The sequence below is a fragment of the Phoenix dactylifera genome, unplaced genomic scaffold, assembly GCF_009389715.1.
Source record: "Phoenix dactylifera cultivar Barhee BC4 unplaced genomic scaffold, palm_55x_up_171113_PBpolish2nd_filt_p 000771F, whole genome shotgun sequence".
NCBI lineage: Eukaryota > Viridiplantae > Streptophyta > Magnoliopsida > Arecales > Arecaceae > Phoenix > Phoenix dactylifera.
The window spans coordinates 63479-85581 of record NW_024068142.1 but is presented as its reverse complement, the minus strand read 5'-3'; the positions used below and the strand labels follow the sequence as shown (position 1 = coordinate 85581).

At 48.4% G+C, this 22103-nt stretch overlaps 2 long non-coding RNA genes across 3 annotated transcripts; both read right to left on the bottom strand.

Annotated features, from left to right (window-relative positions):
* Nucleotides 1-16064: 16064 nt before the first annotated feature.
* LOC108510719 lies at nt 16065-16669 on the bottom strand. The gene is made up of 2 exons (XR_001878893.3): nt 16542-16669; nt 16065-16407 (listed from the first exon to the last, which is right to left on the bottom strand). It is a non-coding gene; the product is annotated as an uncharacterized LOC108510719 (long non-coding RNA).
* Nucleotides 16670-16750: 81 nt separating this feature from the next.
* Nucleotides 16751-22103, bottom strand: LOC103696463. Of its 2 annotated transcripts, XR_005509061.1 has the most exons (4): nt 20161-22103; nt 17158-17295; nt 16921-17052; nt 16751-16830 (listed from the first exon to the last, which is right to left on the bottom strand). It is a non-coding gene; the product is annotated as an uncharacterized LOC103696463 (long non-coding RNA). The 2 variants fall into 2 exon arrangements; XR_001878892.3 differs by lacking the exon at nt 20161-22103 and having other exon boundaries at nt 17158-18656.

Sequence of the window (22103 nt, the reverse complement as noted above, 5' to 3'; positions counted from 1 at the left end):
AAGCAATTAATATTTCTTAACCATCGCTCCCCGGGGCGATGGTTATCATTTGCCTTTTTAAAAAAATCAGGAGCAAAAAATAAAACAAGCAAGACCCGGTATTTCTTTAAAAGAACTTATAAAATAATACGATATAGAAGTTTTTATTTGTTTTATTCCTGTAATTATGCATCGTAATTAAGGTATTGATTTATTCCTTGGGGACGACAAAGAGGCACCATGATTTGCAAGGCACAATTCCAACGGTTTTATTCCTGTAATAATACGTAGCAGTCAACTGCGCTAGCAAGGCGCAATTCCAACGGTTTGTCGTCTAATCACATGTCTCCCGCACCATGATTTGTTCGTCTTGAATCTGAGAAAACCGTTCTAGTCTAGCTCATAAACAAGATTTAACATGGTGCTTGTTGGGGGAATAAGATTTTTCCCCAAATGACACAAATGCCCCTAAGAAGCCACATAATCACCGACCCTGGACAGCCGAAGTCGGCGTCCGACCTCGGAACGCCCGACCTCAAGACGGCCGACCTGGAGGACTCCGGTCTGGGAAAACCTTGATATTCAAAATCTACTCTTGTCAGCCACCTACTACGGTCATACCCCCCTGAGGTCCGGCCGAGGACCATACCCTGACGCCCCTCCGGCATTTATTGCGTATGGCTACTGTAACCCTCCGGTTCACTCCACAATTAATGCGAATCCCCGGCTTACTCCACAATTAATGCGGATTCCCGGCTTACTCTACAATTAATGCGGATCCCCGGCTTACTCCACAATTAATGCGGATCTCCGGCTTACTCCGCATTTAATGCGCATGGCTCCTATCATCTACGGATTCTCAGCTCTCTACGGCAAATTAGCCCAGCAGAGTCTAGTCGACTGTGATAAGTCTCTGATCTCGGCCATACCTCCGACACCGACGCAATAATTCGCCTGATCGTGCGTCGACCTGGACAGCATGCCGAGCCGTACTACGGCCTCGCCCCGTTACATCACAGGTACACCGACCCCCGCCTATAAAAGGGAACCTTGGCTTCTCAGGCGGGGGGTTGGAAAAATTAGATACTCTAAAAACACTTTGGCTCCTCTTCAACATAATTTGCCCCCTCCCTGACTTGAGCGTCGGAGGGCCGGCGCCGGAAGACCCGGCCACCGGCTTGTTTGCAGGCACCCTAGACGGAGGACGCCGCTCGCCGACGGATTGCCGCCCCGCCGTGTGGACTTGCTGCTCCCTCTCTCCGACCGCCCCAGAAGGAGGGCGCCGCCCGCCGACCGGTCGCCGTCCCGCCGTAGTGACCCCTCGCCACTCCCTCTCCTCGACCGAAGATTGCCTCCGGGTCCAATTTCCAGCAACAGTTGGCGCTAGAGGAAGGGCCCGAGTAGCGATCATGAAGTTGAGAAGTAAAGGAGCCTCCAACGTCTCCCGGCGCCCCCCGCAAAGTCCTGGACGCTCCGTCCAGAATTCTCCAACTCCGGCTGACCCGATTCCTCAGGTCCAGCCGGAACAGTTCGATGCCCTGGTACAGCAAGTCCAGGCCCTGGCCGCCGCCGTTCAAGGCCTACGGCGCGAGGAGGCCTTACCTATACTTCCCCCGCGGGCCCAGGTCCCGCCGGAGTGCCTCCCCAATGGCCCGGCCTTCCCAAGCCAGAACCTGCATGGCTCCTCCAGAGCCAACAACGGAGAACGAGCTTCTCCCCGGAGGGAGCTCCCGGGGGAAGACTTCGACCGGAGGCTCCAGCCTTCTGAAGCAGAATCAGCCCCAGGCCACCGTGAACCGACGCAAACCACAGCGACGATCCCATGGGTGGGGGAGCTCGACCGAAAAGTTGAGCATTTGGAGCGCCAGATTGCGGCACTCCACAGCAAGAAGGCAAGACAAGAGGGGGATTTTGAGTTCACTATCAAGTCCCCCTTCTCCCGCCAGATCGAGGATGAGCCGGTTCCCGCGAGGTTCAAAATGCCTCAGGTGGAACCCTACAGCGGAATCACCGACCTTCTCGACCACTTGGAGAGTTATAGGGCCCTTATGGCCCTACAAGGGTCCTCGGAGGCCATACTTTGCAAGGCCTTCCCAGCAACCCTCCGAGGGGCCGCTCGGCTTTGGTTCTCTGGACTGAAGCCGAACACGGTATCCTCTTTTGAGCAGCTCGGCAGGCAGTTCGCCACCAACTTTGCTGCCAGCCGATGCCAACGACAGACGTCAGACTCCCTCCTGGACATCAAACAGAAGGAGGGGGAGTCCCTCAAAGAGTACCTGGACCGCTTTACCGCCGCCACCTGGGAGGTGCGCGAGCTCGACCAGTCGATTGCCATGTCGGCCCTGAAGACAGGGGTCCGCTCCTACCGATTCCTCTTCTCCATCGAGAAGAGCTTTCCGGCCGACTTCACCGAGATGTTGGCCCGAGCTCGGAAGTATGCCAAGGCCGAGGAGGCAGTCGCCTCCAGGCGGGGAGCAATTGAGCCCGCCTCAAAGAAGCAGAAGAAGCGCCGCGAGGAGCGCGGCCGACAAAGGAGCCGATCGCCCCGCCGAGAGAAGAATCTCCCCCGACTGAGGAGCCCACCACGGCGGCAGGAGCGACCTCGGCAGAGGACACCTCCCCGACCGAGGTCTCCACCACGGCCTCGGACGTACCCAGGGAGGTACGAGAACTACACGCCTGTCAACGCTCCCCGGGCTGAGATCCTGATGGAGATCGAGGGTCGGGACTTCTTCCGACCCCCGCCCCCAATGCGAGACACGGAAATTCTCCGAAATCCCAGAAAGTACTGCCGCTTCCACCGAGACCGTGGGCACGACACGGAAGACTGCTTCCAGCTCCGGGACGAGATAGAAGCACTCATCCGACGGGGAGTACTCAACCGGTTCGTAAGGAACCGACATGAGGAGAGAAGGCCGGCGGAGAACACTGTACCGCCCGAAGATCCGGACGACAACAGGCCTATTGCCGGCACCATTAACATGATCGGGAGGGCCTCGGCAGGAGCAGTCGCCCAGGAAGCATCCCCGAAACGCCCCCGCACTAATGAAGTCATCTCGTTCTCGGACGAGGACTTAGAAGGGGTCGAGACTCCTCACGATGACGCTGTGGTCATCTCAATGGTTGTAAATAGGTTTGATGTAAAGCGTGTCCTAGTTGACAATGGAAGCTCGGCCAACATTTTGTATTATCATGCCTACCAAAAAATGGGATTGACAGAAGGAAATCTCCGGAGAATCAATGCCCCGCTGGTGGGGTTCACCGGAGATTCGGTCCCGGTTGAAGGTGAGGCCAGCTTCCTTGTCACAGTTGGCCTCGCCCCCCGGGAGAGCACTGTGAGGACGGACTTTCTGGTGGTCCGTCTACCCTCAGTCTACAACGCCATCCTTGGGCGGCCAGGGCTAAATGCCCTTCGAGCCGTGGTTTCAACCCGCCACTTGCTCATGCGGTTCCCCACCGGCCAAGGAGTAGGCGAGTCCCGTGGAGACCAGCTGGTCGCCAAGCAATGCTACGTGGCGGCCCACGGAGTAAAGCAATCAACCGAGGCGGCGACCCAGCCAACAGGCCCTTCGCTGCCCATAGAAACCCTCGATGCGAGGGACACCCTCTGGAAGAAGCAAGTAGAGCCCGGTGAGCTTCTTGTTCAAGTTTCATTACAAGAAAATCTCCCCGAGCTAACTGTGCAGGTCGGCTCTGGCCTGGGCGCCCGCGAGAGGGATCGCCTCGTTAGCTTCCTGCGGGATAATGCTGACGTCTTTGCCTGGTCGCCCGCGGACGTCCCGGGAATTGACCCCGAGGTCATGGTCCACCGACTCCGGGTGAAACCAACTAGCAGGCCTATAAAGCAGAAGAAAAGAGGCTCCGCCCCGGAACGACAACCAGCTGCGGCTGAGGAGGTGGACAAACTCCTCGGAGCCGGCTTCATCCGGGAGGTCTCCTACCCGGACTGGCTCGCCAACGTAGTCCTCGTCAAGAAGGCCAACGGGAAATGGCGCATGTGCGTGGACTACACCGACCTGAACAAGGCCTGCCCGAAAGACAGCTTTCTCCTCCCAAGCATTGACCAGCTCGTCGACTCCACCTCGGGGCATCAACTGCTAACCTTTATGGACGCCTTTTCAGGGTATAATCAAATCCGAATGGCGCCAGAAGACGAGGAGAAGACGGCCTTCATCACTGACAAGGGCACCTACTGCTACAAGGTGATGCCCTTCGGCCTGAAAAACGCTGGGGCCACCTATCAGAGACTGGTCAGCCAAATTTTCAAAGACCAGATCGGCCGGAACATGGAGGTCTACGTGGACGACATGCTGGTGAAGAGCCGAGCGGCAGAACACCACATAGCCGACCTCAACGAGACGTTCTCCAAACTCAGGAGGTAACGAATGAAGCTCAACCCAGCGAAGTGCGCGTTCGGGGTCACCTCGGGCAAGTTCCTGGGTTTCATAGTGACCCAGCGCGGAATTGAAGCCAACCCGGAGAAAATCCGGGCACTGCAAGAGATGTCGCCTCCAAAGACAGTTAAGGAGGTGCAGCGGCTCGCGGGGCGGGTTGCCGCCTTGGGAAGGTTCGTCTCTCGGTCAGCCGAGCGCTGCCTCCCCTCCTTCAAGAGCCTCAAACGGCCGAAAGACTTCCGGTGGACAGAAGAATGCCAGCAGGCCTTTGAAGAGCTCCGGAGCCTTCTGGCCTCTCCCCCGCTACTCACCAAGCCTCAAAAGGGCGAAGTCCTTTATTTATACCTGGCCGTCTCCCCTGCTGCAGTAAGCTCAGTCCTCGTCCGGAAAGAGAACAAGCTCCAAAAGCCGGTTTATTACACCAGCCGGATTCTCAGGGATGCCGAGACCCGATATTCTAAGCTCGAGAAGACCATCTTCGCCCTCATTATCTCGGCTCAGAGACTCAGGCCTTACTTCCAAGCCCACACAATAGCTATATTGACCGACCAGCCCATGAAGCAAATACTGCAAAGGTCAGATCGTGCGGGGAGGATCGCCAAATGGGCGGTCGAGCTCGGAGAATTCGACCTCGAGTATCGACCCCGGCCGGCTATCAAGGCTCAGATACTCGCCGACTTCATCATGGAGTGCACCCTGCCGGACGACCCCGAGTTGCCACCCGTATCCGCGGAGGAAGCCCCGAGGCAGCCATGGGTCCTGCACTCGGACGGGTCTTCAACCTCGGGGGGTAGTGGAGCCGGACTCATCCTCACCAGTCCAGACGGAGTGGTGGCCAAGCAAGCCTTGCGCCTCGAGTTCCCGGCTTCGAACAACGAGGCCGAGTATGAGGCCCTCATCGCCGGGCTCAAGCTGGCGAAAGAACTGAAAGTGGAAGACCTGACGGCCTTCAGCGACTCCCAGCTGGTAGTGAACCAGATTCAAGGAGACTTTGAAGCTAAAGAGCCATCCATGCAAAAGTATCTCCAAAAGGTGCGGGAACTCACATCTACCCTGAATTCTTTTAGTATTCAGCACATTCCCAGAGCGGAAAACTTCAGGGCAGACCAGCTGTCCAAATTGGCAACCTCTCGCATGAGCAAGCTTTCCAAGGGAACAACGCTCGAGTACCTTCAGATCCCCAGCACGGAGGAACCCGAGCCCACCATGTGCATCGACTCTGAGCCGAGCTGGATCGATGGGCTCGTCTGCTACCTCCAAGACGGGACTCTACCTCTTGATGAGATGGAAGCTCGCCGAATCAAGCGCCAGGCCCCCCGGTATGTCTTGTACGAGAATAGACTCTATCGGCGATCATTTACTTCTCCCCTTCTCAGATGCCTCCGCCCCTCCGAGGCGGACTATGCCCTCCGAGAGGTCCATGAAGGGATCTGCGGAAATCACCTGGGGGGTCGGGCATTAGCCCATAAGGTCCTGCGACAAGGATATTATTGGCCCACACTCCAGAAGGATGCAACGGATTTCGTCCGGAAGTGCGATCGGTGCCAACAAAACGCCAATATCCAGCACCGACCTTCAGCCCTGCTGACCTCCATCATCGCCCCCTGGCCGTTTGCCCAATGGGGGATCGACATCCTGGGGCCCTTTCCCCTGGCCACCGGACAGAGAAAGTTCCTGGTCGTCTCCATCGACTACTTCACCAAATGGGTCGAGGCCGAACCCGTCGCCCGGATCACCGAGCAAAAGATGCGGAACTTCGTGTGGAAGTCCATAATCTGCAGATTCGGACTACCCCGTATCCTTATATCTGACAATGGTCGACAATTTGACAATGTTCATTTCAGAAAATTTTGCTCTGAGCTCGGCATTGATCACCGTTTCACCTCGGTCGCTCACCCCCAGACAAACGGAGAAACTGAGGTAACTAATCGCACTATTTTGCAGGGACTCAAGGCTAGGCTTGATCGGTCCAAAGGACAGTGGGTCGAGGACTTGTACAATGTCCTTTGGGCGTACCGGACCACGTTCCGACTGCCCACGGGAGAGATCCCCTTCAACCTAGCATACGGCACTGAGGCCGTCATCCCGTTGGAGATCGGCCTGCCTTCTCCAAGGGTGGAGCATTACGACCCCGACACCAATTCCTCCCAGCTCAGGAGCAACTTGGACCTCATCGAAGAGACAAGAGAGGTTGCCCGGGTCCGCATGGCGAGATACCAACAGCGAACGGCCCAATACTACAACTCCAGAGTTAAACCCAAGCTCTTCAAAGTGGGGGACCTCGTCCTCAGGAGAGCCGAGGCTTCTCAACCGACCGAGCAAGGAAAGCTCGCCCCAAATTGGGAAGGGCCGTATCAAATCGCCCGGGTGCAACGACCAGGGGCGTATAAATTAAAGTCCCTAGAGGGGACCCTGATCCCGCGAAGCTGGAACTCCGAGAATCTACGAATGTACTACCAGTAAAACCCCTAGGGGTTCAAGACAATCAGGACAATGGACTCAGTTCCTTTTCTGCAAATAATTCTCTTATCTTGATGACTGTAATTCTCTTCTAATGTTGGGCCGTCTGTGATCCTCAGATTCCCCGGCCAAAATCGGGATGCCTCGAGACTCGACCGTAGAGTCCCAAACTCCCTCGACCTCGAGAAGTATCGGAGGACGATGAAACATCGGCTTGACGCAAGGATCCCTCGACTAAGGTCGGGATGCCCCGAGGGTCGACCGTAGAGAATCAGACTCCCTCGACCTCGGGAAGAAGCCGTGAGGGGTGGAAAGGGTGGTTCCACCCGGGGCGCCACAAAGTGGACCCCCGGGAGCGGTCAACGATCCCCGATCCCCGAAGCGGACAATACTTTCCCTCGACTAAGGTCGGGATGCCCCGAGGGTCGACCGTAGAGAACCAGACTCCCTCGACCTCGGGAAGAAGCCGTGAGGGGTGGAAAGGGTGGTTCCACCCGGGGCGCCACAAAGTGGACCCCCGGGAGCGGTCGACGATCCCCGATCCCCGAAGCGGACAATACTTTTCCTCGACTAAGGTCGGGATGCCCCGAGGGTCGACCGTAGAGAACCAGACTCCCTCGACCTCGGGAAGAAGCCGTGAGGGGTGGAAAGGGTGGTTCCACCCGGGGCGCCACAAAGTGGACCCCCGGGAGCGATCGACGATCCCCGATCCCCGAAGCGGACAATACTTTCCCTCGACTAAGGTCGGGATGCCCCGAGGGTCGACCGTAGAGAACCAGACTCCCTCGACCTCGGGAAGCGTCGCAGGTCGGTAGAGCGTGTCCAGACCCGCCGACCTGACAAACGATCCCTCGACTAAGGTCGGGATGCCCCGAGGGTCGACCGTAGAGAACCAGACTCCCTCGACCTCGGGAAGAAGCCGTGAGGGGTGGAAAGGGTGGTTCCACCCGGGGCGCCACAAAGTGGACCCCCGGGAGCGGTCGACGATCTCCGATCCCCGAAGTGGATAATACTTTCCCTCGACTAAGGTCGGGATGCCTCGAGGGTCGACCGTAGAGAACCAGACTCCCTCGACCTCGGGAAGCGTCGCAGGTCGGTAGAGCGTGTCCAGACCCGCCGACCTGACAAACGATCCCTCGACTAAGGTCGGGATGCCCCGAGGGTCGACCATAGAGAACCAGACTCCCTCGACCTCGGGAAGAAGCCGTGAGGGGTGGAAAGGGTGGTTCCACCCAGGGCGCCACAAAGTGGACCCTCGGGAGCGGTCGACGATCCCCGATCCCCAAAGCGGACAATACCTCCTGGAGCAGAGCTCCGCCACTGAGCTGCGCGCGCATCCTACTTCGGTAGAGCGCCCGCAAACCCGCCAACCTGGCGCAAGATCCCTCGACCAAGGTTGGGGCGCCCCGAGGTCCGACCATAGGGTCTCAAGCTCCCTCGACCTCGAAAAGAGCTACAAATCAATAAAGCCTTCCCAGATCCTTTCAACTTCGGCGGGTGCCGTCGGAAGCTCGAGCCCCCTTTACAAGTCAAAAATGACTCCGGAGGTCGACGAAGGAGTGAAGCAGCCTACTCCGCCATGTGAAGCACAACTCTTGAGAAGGCAAGAGGTACATCTAACTCGACGCCCTCCCTGTCAAATTTTATCTACATACTGCTAAGCGGGATCTCATCCAACGTTGGAGTCTTATCTCGCCCCAAAGCCGGGCTACCCCAACAGGTTGGCTTAAGACCGATCTCCTAACTACATTATGCATGCTCCGCCCGCCGAGTCCCCACAATTTGTTCGAAATCTTCATAAATTAGGGTCCAACTCGGCCCCCATACACAGACTCCGATGTCTAGCTGAGAAAGTGGTCTCAGCCACGAGCATACCAGCCGAACACAGATACTAAGGCGATCTTTAGAGATTCCTGCCTTACTCACCGAAATCTCGGTAAATTCCGAGAACGATAACTATGGAAATCTTCGGCAATAACTTAATTATCAGCCCACGTTCCCCACGAAGGGTCCGGAGTTGAGTTCGGAAACCCGACTAAACTCCCCGAATAGCGGCACGGACAAACCGACCCCGGTCTTACTCGAAGGGCTAAGGCCCGACCTCGATGCCTTGGGATTTTCCCGAAGGCCGAACGTGACGACTTTCGCAATTCTAAGATCCGAGTTGTGGGACTTAGAGAAATTTGTTAGAAACCTAAGCTCGGAGCTCCCTTTGGTCGGAATGACTAAAATCCGAGAAGGCCAAGATATAACTTGGGAAAAAGGGCAACTTCGTTAAGCAGCCCGAAAACCAAGATACAAAGTTAAAGGCGATTAGCTAAGGCTCTAGCCTTATTCACGACGAGAAAGGGAAAGACGAGCACAGAATGATGAAAGTATTTTTTCATTGACAAAGGGCCGGAGGGCCAATTACAAAATTGGAAGTCGGCCATTTAAGAGCCGACCTCGGATACAATGAAAAAGAAAAAATACAAGTCTCAAGCTGCGGGGGCGACATCCGGGGGGTCGTCTGGCACAGTAATAACCTCAGCCGGCACAGGCTCAGGGTCGGGGGCAGGGGCCTCGGGTGCCGCCTCCGGGATGTCATCCGTCTCGGCCGCCGTCGTCGAGGGCTCGGCAGGGTCTTGTTCGTACAATCCTGCCTCGGACGTCAAAATGGCAGGAAGGTCTTGCATATCGGACCCGTAACCCAAGTCCATCCTCGGACGGACCGTTGAAAGGTCATACTGGGGGCAGTACCGGCGCATCTGCAGCCGGAAGTTCTCGAAGCCCCGGAGGAACCCGTCCACCGTCTCCTCCTCGAGCATGTCGCGGAACTCCTGCGACCCTTTGAAGAGCTCCACGGCGTGATCAGCCCGCTCAAGTGCCCTCCTCTCTCGGGCCTCAAGCTGCTCGATTCGGAGGCGGGAAACCCCGTCCTCATACTTGAGGGCCGCGACCTCGGCCTGGACCTCCCCCAAGCGCGCCTCTGTGCCGCGCAAGGCCGACCTGGTTAGGGCGTGGGCGGCTTTCTCCTCCCTGAGCCCTTCCGCCATAGCGAGGCGCTCGGCCTCGGTGGCCGCCCACCGAGCCTCGGCCTCGGCCAACGCCGCCTCCAGCTCGGCGACTCTTTTCTTGGCCGGTTCCAACTCCCGGCAGACCCGCCGGGTCTCTTCCTGACAACCCTGGGCGATAAACACCAGGGCGTCGAGCTCGTGAATATGCTGTAAAGAAAAAGACAAAATAATCGTGAGTTGAAAACATATGGACTCGCTGACGACCTTAAGGAAATCGAGAAAAAGAGCTTACCCGGGCGGTGTAGCAGTAAGCACTGTCAACGACCACCTCCAGCGGAATGTTCCGGAACTCGGCCCGGTCCGCTGGAAGCATCGCACGCCGAAACACGGAGCGTGCGACCTCGGCGTTATGAATGGCCGAGCTCCCCTCGGGAATAGGGGAGTCCGGCTCGACTGACTCCTCCCGGGAAGCTCGGGAAGGGCCCGGCATGCCCGAGCCCGAGGTCCCGGAGCCGCTCGCTTCGGGGCCTCGAGTCGGCTCAGGTCCCGGGCGCTGCTGCCGGATCGTGGACGGCTCCCCCCGCTGGGCAATGGGGGCAGGGCAAGGAGGGGCTGATGGGCCCACGTCGCTGACGACCCGTGCCCGCCTCGGGTCGGCTGTGGAGGCCCCCGCCCTCGGGGCCACTCATCCCGGCCGACGTCGAGGCGCCGTCTGACCTCGCCCTCTTCCGAGGCTGAGGCATAGCTCCGCCGGCCTCGGCCTCTCGCCTCCTCAGGCGGGAAAAAAGCGATGTGTTGCTGGTCGGCATGAAGGGAATGTCTGAACGAAAATTTCACTAAGTGTCAGACCAGTAGCAGTGAAAATAAAGGACAAGGAAAGAAAGTAATATAACTACCCTTACCCTCGGGGCGTGCCGAGCTCAGACCCACGCTCGCCAGGGCGCCCTCCTGCAGGAGCTCGGTCAGGTTGTTGCCCCTCCCGAGGGCTCGCAGAGAGTCTAGGGTCCTCAGCTCCCTCCCCGACGGCTCGGAGAGCTTGTTGAGGGCCTTCAACCGAGGGTGTCCCCACCTCGGGTCGAACCCCCAAGGCGCCTCGGACGCCAAGAAGAAAAACTTCCCCTTCCACTCATGAATCGAGGAAGGGGCGCCCTGAAAGAGTGACATACCGCCCCGAAAGGCAAAGTATAGCCACCCTGCGTCCGCCGGGTTCTTCTTCAACAGAAAACACCGGCGGAAAAGACCCACTGAGATCGGGATCCCGTGCCCGAGCACAGGGACAAGAACCCGATTATCGTCCTCCACGAGTTCGGAGCCAACTGCGCCGGGACGAGCTGGTACTCGGCCAGCAGGTTGTTCACGAACTCGTGAACGGGAAACCGCAGACCAGCCCAGAGCGTCTCGCGGTAGACCGCGATCCGACCTGGGGGCGGCTGCGTCACCCTGTCCTCCGGCCCCGCGGTTTCAAGGCGAAACCCGGGCTGGAAGAAGAAGCGGGAGCAGATCAACTCCAGCTCCTCCTCTGACAGACTCGACCCTACCTCCTCGGGACCCAAACCCATTTTTACAGAAAAATAAAGGGGAACTGAAGATAGGGGAGGAAGAAAGGAAGGAAACCCTAGTTAAAACAGGGTGAAAACCTACTGGACATCGCCGGAAATCGCTCCGGGCACCAACGGCAAGGTTCGGTTGAAGAAGGAAGCAAGGGAGAAAGACAACAAAAATAAGAGGCAGCCAAATAAAACCTTTAGGGCAACCTCAAGGGGTTTATATAGACCCCCCTGACGGGCCAGATCAACAGGGTCGGTTCCCATCCCCCGACCGGGTCGCGCCACGTGTCGACCTCGGAGGCCGAGGCACCATATTCACTCTGGATCAATAAATTGGGTACGAAATCGAAGCCCTGTTCCATCGGATCCCGGGGCCTCATCATGGGTCCACAGAATCGAATCGCCTTGAAGAACGAAGCGGACGACACCCCCGCTCCCCTCATTTAATAAGATCTGGGACACGTGGAGCCCCGATGTGGCCTCCACCTCCCCGGAATTATGATCCAGTAACACGAAATCGGAAGCGTCCGACCTTAGGTCAGGCCGCGTGTCCGTTTTGGACCCCGTAACGGCACACTCATTGATGAGCGAGGGGTCTCGATTACGGGATCGAGGCACCGCCTCGACGAATTCGAGGACCCCCATCATTGATCCGCCGCACAGAGCGATCTTGGCGAGCCAAGAGACGCCACCCCCGCTTCGAGAAGCGTAATGATACGAGCTTCATCATAAGCTCGCTGAATAAAGCAACCTCGGGGCGCCAAAGGGCGCAGGTTTCGCCATAAAAACTCCGAGAAGCGCAAGGGCGCGGACAAGATTCGCCCCCCCCAACTTTAATGATAAACTCTACTTCCCACGTCCGAGCCCGCAAGTCGCTCGAACTCGGAAGTCGGGGGGTAGTGTTGGGAAAATAAGATTTTTCCCCAAATGACACAAATGCCCCTAAGAAGCCACATAATCACCGACCCTGGACAGCCGAAGTCGGCGTCCGACCTCGGAACGCCCGACCTCAAGACGGCCGACCTCGAGGACTTCGGTCTGGGAAAACCTTGATATTCAAAATCTACTCTTGTCAGCCACCTACTACGGTCATACCCCCCTGAGGTCCGGCCGAGGACCATACCCTGACGCCCCTCCGGCATTTATTGCGTATGGCTACTGTAACCCTCCGGTTCACTCCACAATTAATGCGGATCTCCGGCTTACTCCACAATTAATGCGGATCCCCGGCTTACTCCACAATTAATGCGGATCCCCGGCTTACTCCACAATTAATGCGGATCTCCGGCTTACTCCGCATTTAATGCGCATGGCTCCTGTCATCTACGGATTCTCAGCTCTCCACGGCAAATTAGCCCAGCAGAGTCTAGTCGACTGTGATAAGTCTCTGATCTCGGCCATACCTCCGACACCGACGCAATAATTCGTCTGATCGTGCGCCGACCTGGACAGCATGCCGAGCCGTACTACGGCCTCGCCCCGTTACATCACAGGTACACCGACCCCCGCCTATAAAAGGGAACCTTGGCTTCTCAGGCGGGGGGTTGGAAAAATTAGATACTCTAAAAACACTTTGGCTCCTCTTCAACATAATTTGCCCCCTCCCTGACTTGAGCGTCGGAGGGCCGGCGCCGGAAGACCCGGCCACCGGCTTGTTTGCAGGCACCCTAGACGGAGGACGCCGCTCGCCGACGGATTGCCGCCCCGCCGTGTGGACTTGCTGCTCCCTCTCTCCGACCGCCCCAGAAGGAGGGCGCCGCCCGCCGACCGGTCGTCGTCCCGCCGTGGTGACCCCTCGCCACTCCCTCTCCTCGACCGAAGATTGCCCCCGGGTCCAATTTCCAGCAACAGTGCTCAAAATCTCTTATTATAGCGTGAAGAAAGACTTATGATATGCTATGCAAGATTATACTGTCTGATACGAGTTGTATCATACCTTTTCTCAAATTGAAAAATTGTAAACTTTAGTATAGTTTAATTCTTTCTCAAATCCAATGAAGCTGTGATCTCTGCTTTGCCGAACTCGCATCCTTTCTATTCACGGTAGACCAAAAGAACCAAACATTCATTGCCACCTCCGTGAAAGCTTCTAAGATATCGTTCTTAATGCGATATACAAGCTTTTCTTTGGACATATATTAGCCATGCATGCTGACAAGTGCTTCTTCCAATGGTTTTAATTTTTCCTCACCAAAAGCATCGGTAATGGCAAAAAGATAGCAGAAGAAAAATCATCTAGTTGTAGTAACTCATCCAAAATTCTTTTGTCTCTTGATCTTGCTTATTCAAGCAATTTAAGATTCATGGCTATACGAAAGGGTTGGAATTTGTTTCAAGGAACTTTAAGTAGGGGTGGCAAAATATGACCCGATTCGCCAACCCGACCCATGTTTGACCCGCCATAAATAGGTTTGGGTTTGGCCTAAACAGGTTCGGGTCGTAAACAGGTCGACCCGTTTAACCTGTTTATTAATTGGGTCGGATACGGATTTTAGATGTCTGACCCGTTTAAACCGTTTAATCTGTTTAACTGTTGGGCAGGTTAAACAGGTCTAAACAGGTTAAACGGGTTAAACAGATCTAAACAGGTTAAACGGGTCTAAACAGGTCGGGTTGGGCAGGTTAAACAGATTGGGTTAGGCAGGTTAAACGGGTCGGGTTGGGCAAACAGGTTAAACAGGTCGAGTCGGGTTGGGCAAACAGGTTACATGTTTATTAAACAGGTTAAACGGGTCGGGTCGGGTTACCTGTTTAATAAACAGGTCGGGTTCAGGTTGTAATTTCTGACTTGTTTAATAAACAGGTTGGGTTCAGGTTTATGATTTTCTGACCCGACCTGCATGTGACCCGACCCGTTTATGACCCGACCCGATTGCCACCCTTAACTTTAAAATTGGAATTTGTTTGTGCTGTTTTGCTAGCCATGCTTTCTTCGGCCATAGTTTTAGCAGCTTTCTGTGCTCCAAGGACTGCGCTCTCTTCAACCCTTTTGAAATTATGGATGCGATTCGCTTGGTGAACCAAACAGAGCCTTTGTAATTAAAGCCAAGCAGCTAAGAATGCACCTTGTTGCATTCTACGGTCCAAGAGAAATTTTAGGAGGGAGGAGGAAAAAACAGAAAAAGATAGGCTGAAAGATTAAGAACCGTACATGTTTAGGTAACATTAACGTTACACTTCTTATGAGTGAGCATCCTAGCTAGTTGATGATAACATTTACTTATTTATTAAAAATTCTGATTTTTGGTACAAAAGGTGAAAGTAATTCTAAAGCTCTCGAAAACATGAGAGCTAAAACGTGTGGACCGGCTACCAAAGTCTCGTTAACAACTAGCATTTATTGTCCTAAGAAATGGATGTTCATTATTAAGATTTGTCTTGAGGATTCATAGCTATGCGAAGGGGTTTGGACTTTGCTCCGAGGAACTTCAAGATTGGAATCTGCCTGTGCTCTACTCATGCTCTTCTCGGCCAGCAACTTCATGTGCTCCAAGGACTACTCTCTCTCTCTCTCTCTCTAATTGAAGGGATAGCAAAAGCCATCCAAATTTATTGATGGAGGAGTATTTACATTAGAAGAGGTTACAAGAAAAGGATATACAAAGGGTACACAAAAGAAATTAACCTGCAAGGAGGAAATCTTTTTGATGTAAGAGGAGGAAGGTAAGAGCTTCCACCAAATTATTAAAAAAGAACAAAAAAAAATGTTTACAACAGGAGGCAAAAGAGAAAATATAGAGTGATACAAGAACAAAGTTTAAACTCCATTTAGAGGCTTTGGATATATTCTTTCTCATTGCTCTTTATCAAAGCTCTTTATAAAGATGGTGTCATTGCTTTTATTATGGTTTCATAGGCATGCGGTCTTTTTTTTTCTTTTTCTTTCTTTTTTACCATGATGGCGAACTTTTTTATTATTGCAGCACTATTGGAGGCACCAATTATGTTTAAACTTAAACCAACAAACTAGCAAAAGGCTGATCTTTCTTAGTGCTTAGTGCATGATACCATGATTATATGACGTGTTGGTGGGATTTTCTTTTATTATGGTTTCATATGCATATAGTTGTTCTTTTTATCTCTTTATATCCAACCATCAAGGTGCCAATTATGTTTAAACTTAAATTAACAAACTAGCAAATGGCCGACCTTTTCTTAGAGCTCAGTGCATGATGCTACATGATACTATGATTATATAATGAATTGATTTGAACTAGAAGCATTTGTGCTTGATGGACTTGACATTGAGGTGGCGACATGGGTACTTTTTTATTATAGAGACAATATCAAAATTTGGGTCGCGATCTAGGTGATCCAACTTTGGATAGCATAATTACATAAGTGTTCTTTTACATTATTGTCTCCGTCAGCTTTATATTGCAATATAATAATTCTATTATAATATATTTATTATATTATTATAATACTATTATATTATAATATTATTATAATGCTAGTATAATATATTATATTATTATAATATAAAAATACTATAAAATTGTTATAATTTTAATAATATATTTATTAAATAAATAATTTAATAATTTTTATTTATTTAAGAATATTTTATAATAATAACTTTTGATAGTATCAATAGTTAACCAATTGAAAATATTATATATGCAAATTATATTTTGATACTAACTTTCTCAATTTGGTTCCATAACAGATTTAAAGTTGCGTAGCACTTCAAAAATGTAGTTATCAAATAGTAGATAACTTTTTATAAAAAGTTAATTTGCACAAGTTTTACTGCTCAAAACTTTACAGATGAAAACTCTACTAAATGTGACTTAAGTAGCTACCATGCCGTAGCAATTAGTACTCCCCCATAGTATAGGTGAAAGAGAATTCAAACCATGCCAAGGGAGGGCCTAGTCTATTATGACCTCCACCATTTTGGCCTTGATGTTTCTATGGCTCTGCTCTCATTTGAAGTTTTTTTATTTGATATTAATGTTTCTTGAGCTCTGACAGTCCTCTGCATGTTCACTTGTAGCTTGCTTTCCTTAAATAAATATGGGTTGGTTCCTGCATTCATGAAGTAGAGGAAGCTACTTATATTTTTCTATATATCCTGCTGGCATCTTAAGCAATTGTAGGATTTCTTTAGAAATAAATAAAATAGAGGAATTGTTCCTCATTCGTTTCGTCTTTAGGGATACCTGGAGATTGAAGAAGATCCATAAAAAATTCAGGTTGGGCTGGGACATTTTAATTGTTGCCATCAGTCGGGCTGTCTTCCGGAGACGCCCGCGATGGTCAAATCCGCACAGCGTAAGATACCAAATGCCTGTCATAAGAACAATGATTAATCTGGCAATTACGAGACACCACAAAAAAAGGGTGGGATTCCAAATTATCAAAATATACAACTTGCCTTTGATAGAAAACAAACTAAACAAAACAACTTCTCTTTGTCGAAAGTATTATGGAAGGCACGTCATCACATTTCTGCAATAAAAGTTAAAAAGAGGGGAAATATCAGGCTATAAGCTTTGAAGGGGGGAAAAATGAGGAGATATTTTCTTCTTGCAGTCTCACCCGACGGAACCTCGGTCGTCAATCTGGCCATTACCATCGACGGTGAAAGCAGTGATGCCTCTGAATGTGATCCAACTAGTGGTATTTTGGGGAGGTCCACAATTTGTCAGGTGCCACAACATTTCCTTCGACCTGCGAGAAAACTTTCCTCATGTCAAAAAATTAAGAAAAGCCAACTCCCGTTGCCAGCTCTATTGAAATCCTTGCCCAATGTCTTCAGTTAAATGTATATTATACCCGAACATGGACGCTGGCGTAAAGACAGGGGCCTTCGAATGTCAATGGGCTCAACAGGAACGTCTTTCCGGAAGGGATGAGAATTGTTGGCCACCCAGTGCTAAATATGCAGGCAATCGTCCAAGCCTTCATGAACGCCTAAAAGACGCCAATTTACAATAATTCAGTGCGCAACTACTGGTACGTGTGCAATCTGACATGGATCTACGTGCATAAATTTATTCCCAGTAATGAATAAATACAGGGAAAAGGTTTAAAAAACTCGGTTAAGAAAACAACCTAATTACAGCCCTAACTGCAAGCAAGTATGACATAATCCTGACTATAATGAACAAATAAAGACATAATCTAATTCTCCAACCAAAAAAGGAAAAAATTCTAATTACAATCCCAAGATTAAAAATAAGAAAAATATAAAAATTTTGTCCGTAAACAAATAAATTTTAATTTTTATTTCATTTTTTTCCTTAAAAGTGCTTAATATGTTTCCCGTAGCTAGTTAGTTAATATAACACATGTTTCTATAACACCTTTATTTTTCTCATATATACCATTGCTGTAATAAATGCAAAGCTAAGCTCTAAATTTTATTTTCTAAGCATATAACGGTCCATTGCTGCACTATTAATGGTTTTGGTCATCGCATTTTACGGACATAGACAAAGCCACATTCTATTATATCTCGGGAAGATTAATTTTGGAAGATTTTTAAAAGTTTTAGCAAATTTTAAGATCATTAGAAGAATAAATCGATAGCAATTTATTGGGAGCAAGACTTGCATAGACAGGGAAAAATAATACAAACACACACACACACACACACACACACACACACACACACACACACACACACACACACAGAGAGAGAGAGAGAGAGAGAGAGAGAGAGAGAGAGAGATCTTTCAAGGCATTGGGATGGAGCTCTTATACCTGGAACTTGAAGAATGATGGAGGAAAAGTAGAAGCAATTAAAAAAAATGATGTTATTGCCAATGATAAAAAAGACACAAAGCTATAAAATAATTTTTAATTAAAAAACATTTCATGATGCGAAAAAACAATTCCCTTACAGATCCAGCAAACAAGATGTTGAAAGCTATTGCATGACCATGTGAAGAAGCGAAATGGGATTTTGACGAAAGGGCTTCAATAAAATAAAAGAAGGGAAGAGCTATTGACATTCACTACGATATTCTTCAAGCAATGTATGGATTCCTAGCTATAAACCTATGAGATCTGTGCTCTATATAACCCCCTCCCTCCTTGGAAGCTACTATCTAAAATATTCAATTAATAAAATCCTGACACCAATATCTACGATAAAATATTCAATCAAATGGGAGCACCAAGAGATGGGCGCGGACATGGGCAGCATATCTCGTCACATTAAAGCATCTTTTTTTTATCGAGAATTGGTGCAAGATCCGACGGCTATGGAGGCAACCGAATTTGCCTCCAGATCCGATCGAGCTCTCTCTCTCTCTCTCTCTCTCTCTCTCTCTCTCTCTCTCTCTCTCTCTCTCTCTATATATATATATATATATATATATATATATATATATATATATATATATATATATATATATATATATATATATATATATATATATATATATATATATATATATATATATATATATATATATATATATATATATATATATATACACACACACACACGTGTCACATGTTATATATATATATATACACACACACACACGTGTCACATGTTATATATACACACACGTGTCACGTGTATAACATGTGCAAGACATTAGTCTTTGTTAGAGATAGTTGGAAAATTAAGCTGTATTAGAGCTTGGTTGGATGATTGGGCTGAAAATTCCGTAGGATTCGAGGGCCAGTATAATCAGAAAAATCAGACTAAGCTATACCTATATTTATAAATATCCAAAATAACTTTATAGTAGGCCAGCCTGAATTCTATAGGGAGAAAAAAAAAAGACTTAGTCTATCCATTTCTCGTCCAATATGATCAAACATAACCTATCTTCTATCTTCTTTTTGATCTAACTAAAGATTTTCTACTTATTTCTTGTCATGAGATATTAAACAAAAATGCAAAAATGAGTTTTTTCAATAAAAATATGAAGCTTTTTCTGCATAAAGTGTCGTTATAACTTGCCATGACTGGTTTTTCTCGGCTAGACGTGCTGCGTTCCGGGATTAATTGAAACCTGATATAAGAAGTGTTTTTTGGTGAAAAACAAACTAGCGTAAGCAATCAGCATGCCTCGACTAGTTGAAACCCTCCATAAAAAAGTTTCTTTTTCAGAACTACAAACTGAAATGTTAGATTTTAAAATGCTCCCCCGTCTGGTTCTAATGTTCGTTTTCTAGAATGTTTGGTAAGAAAGGAATTAAAGATTTTTTGTAAAAGGAATCCACTGTATTTTTTCCCTCCTCAAGGACTAGATCACTTATGGCTTCTCCCACTATTGCAAAGAGTCTATAGTTGTTTTCCCAGGAGCTAGGTGTTCGATCTAGTTCTTCTTAGTATCTTCCTGTACGTCTTTTCTCTCTAGCTATTTCCTCTTCATTCATATCCTCTTGTTGATCTCCTCTCCTTTGTCTTGTTCCTTTTCCTTTTTACTCCATTTTTTGACTAATTGCTGTTGTAACTCTCAAAGATAGTGATTAGAATTGGCCAATCTTTTCTCAAAATAAAAGAAAAGATAGAAGCAACTAAAGATACAATATTTGTAGAAATTCATTTCTCAAATAGAAAAAACCAGTTATCATATAGACACTACAAGATGATAAAAGCTATTGCATGACAAGGCTGAAAAAATAGGTCAAGAAACCATTTACACTTTGATACAAGGGTCTTCTAGCTAGAAAGCATCAATATAGCAATAAGATCAAAATTCTTTCCTAAAAAAACGCAAAATCAAAGTTAATCATTTTGGGAAGGTCATTCTTGTTTTCCTACTCGAGAATGCATGGGTAAAATAATAACTGGTTAACCACTTAAAAACTTACCTTCAACATATCTGCTCGCGAAGACCTGACGAGGAAGTACATCACTCCTAAGTTTTTAGTGGACACTTGAGGTGATTTTGAAAGGACTCTACCGATTTTGGTCAACGAAAAAAAAATCAAGACAAAGTTCCTTTAATTTTTATTTGCTAATATCCTTTTTCCCTTTTGCAATGACGAATGGTTAAGGCATAAGTATTCAGTTTTTTTTAGCATCAATACCTATTTATATTTGAAAAACGGTTACCTATGCTAGGATGGAACTGAGGAATCTTAAAAGGCATAAAGGCATGTTTTTATTAGCCTTATTTATGGAAGTTTGTTGATTCAAAAAAAATCACTCCACAAAGTCTCTCAATCGTCTTCCACCCATCACTTGGTACATCGTTAAGTAGCACAGTTCAAGATGCCAATTCAACGGAGTGACGAAGGTATTACGAGAAACTCAACAGCACTATTTCTGAATAACTCGAGTAAGACCACCTTTTTTGCACTATTATGGATGGTAAAATAATACCAAAGATTAGATTCTATTGTCTACTACTCCAATGAAAAATAGAATTGACGATGGATTTGAGCCATAGCACATGGTTTCATAAAATCCATATGATTTTTTCGATCTAAATCGAGTAGGTTTTACATAAAGATTTTGTTTAGCATATTCTATTCGATACGGATCGGAGAAAAACTTAACTCGGTATTATTAGAAAAAGAAGGTAAGCAGAACTAAGTCAAGATAATATGGATTGCCCCTTCTTCTTGCGCCAAAGATCTTATATTTTCGAAGAAACTTGAGCTACATTTATTTCAATTTTCATTCAAGAGTTTCTATGTGTTTCCATATCCTTTTTTTGAGACCTCTAAAAATAATAAAATGGATAAATTCCTTTTCTTAAAAACATATACAAGAACAAGGATAACGGTAACCCTACCATTAACTACTTCATTTTTATTTATTAATTTAATAGTAATAGAAATACAACTCCTATCGGATCATATAAATATCTCTTCAACATAATATAGGTCATCAAAAGGATCTCGAATGACTCACTAAAGCATGAAAGCTAGGTCGGAAATTGATTTCCATTTGAAGAGTGCATAACTGTATGGATAAGCTTATGCTAACCCGTCAATTTTGGATCCAATTCAAGATTTTTCTTGCGAGGTATTGGGAAGAAATTGGAATGTAATAATATCGATTCATATAAAAAAAGGTTCTCTATTGATTCAAATGGTATACCTATAGAATAGGGACAGAGGAAAAGGAAAAAACTAAAGATTTCACATAGTACTTCGTTTTGATCGAAAAATCAATCTGATTGATTTTGTGCTCTTTGCTCATGAGAAAATGGGTCAGATTTTACAGGATCAACGAGCCTATGGGACTTAAGGAATGATGGAAAAGAATAAAAAAGAAAAGAGAGGGAAAGAAAATCGAAATGAAATAAAGAATAAAGCAAAAAAAAGTAAATAGAAAAAAATAAGTAAAAGATAGAAGAGCTCAGATCCAAATGAACAAATTCAAACTTGAAAAAGATCTTTCTGATTCTCGAAGAATGAGGGGCAAAGAAGTTGATCAAGAAAGATTTTTGTTCTTATTATAGAATTGTGATTTGATCCACATATGTTTGGTAAAAGGAATAATCTTTTCCTTTGATCGTAAATGGAAAAGTGTTCAATTAGAACATGAAATGTGACTGAATTGGTCTTAGTTACTTTTCAAGACGTAGTGGAAGAAGGGAGGAGATTCTCGAATGAAGAAAAGGATCTAATTACTTTAAAAAAATTGAACGAAGAGCCATATGAGGTAAAAATCTTATGAACGGTTCTATAGAATGACAGTGAGGATGACCTATTTGTCAACTTTTTTACCAACACTTGAGATAGCTGTGACTAAATATAAATGAACACTCATGATGGTTCGCATGCATACTGTCACGCCCCCG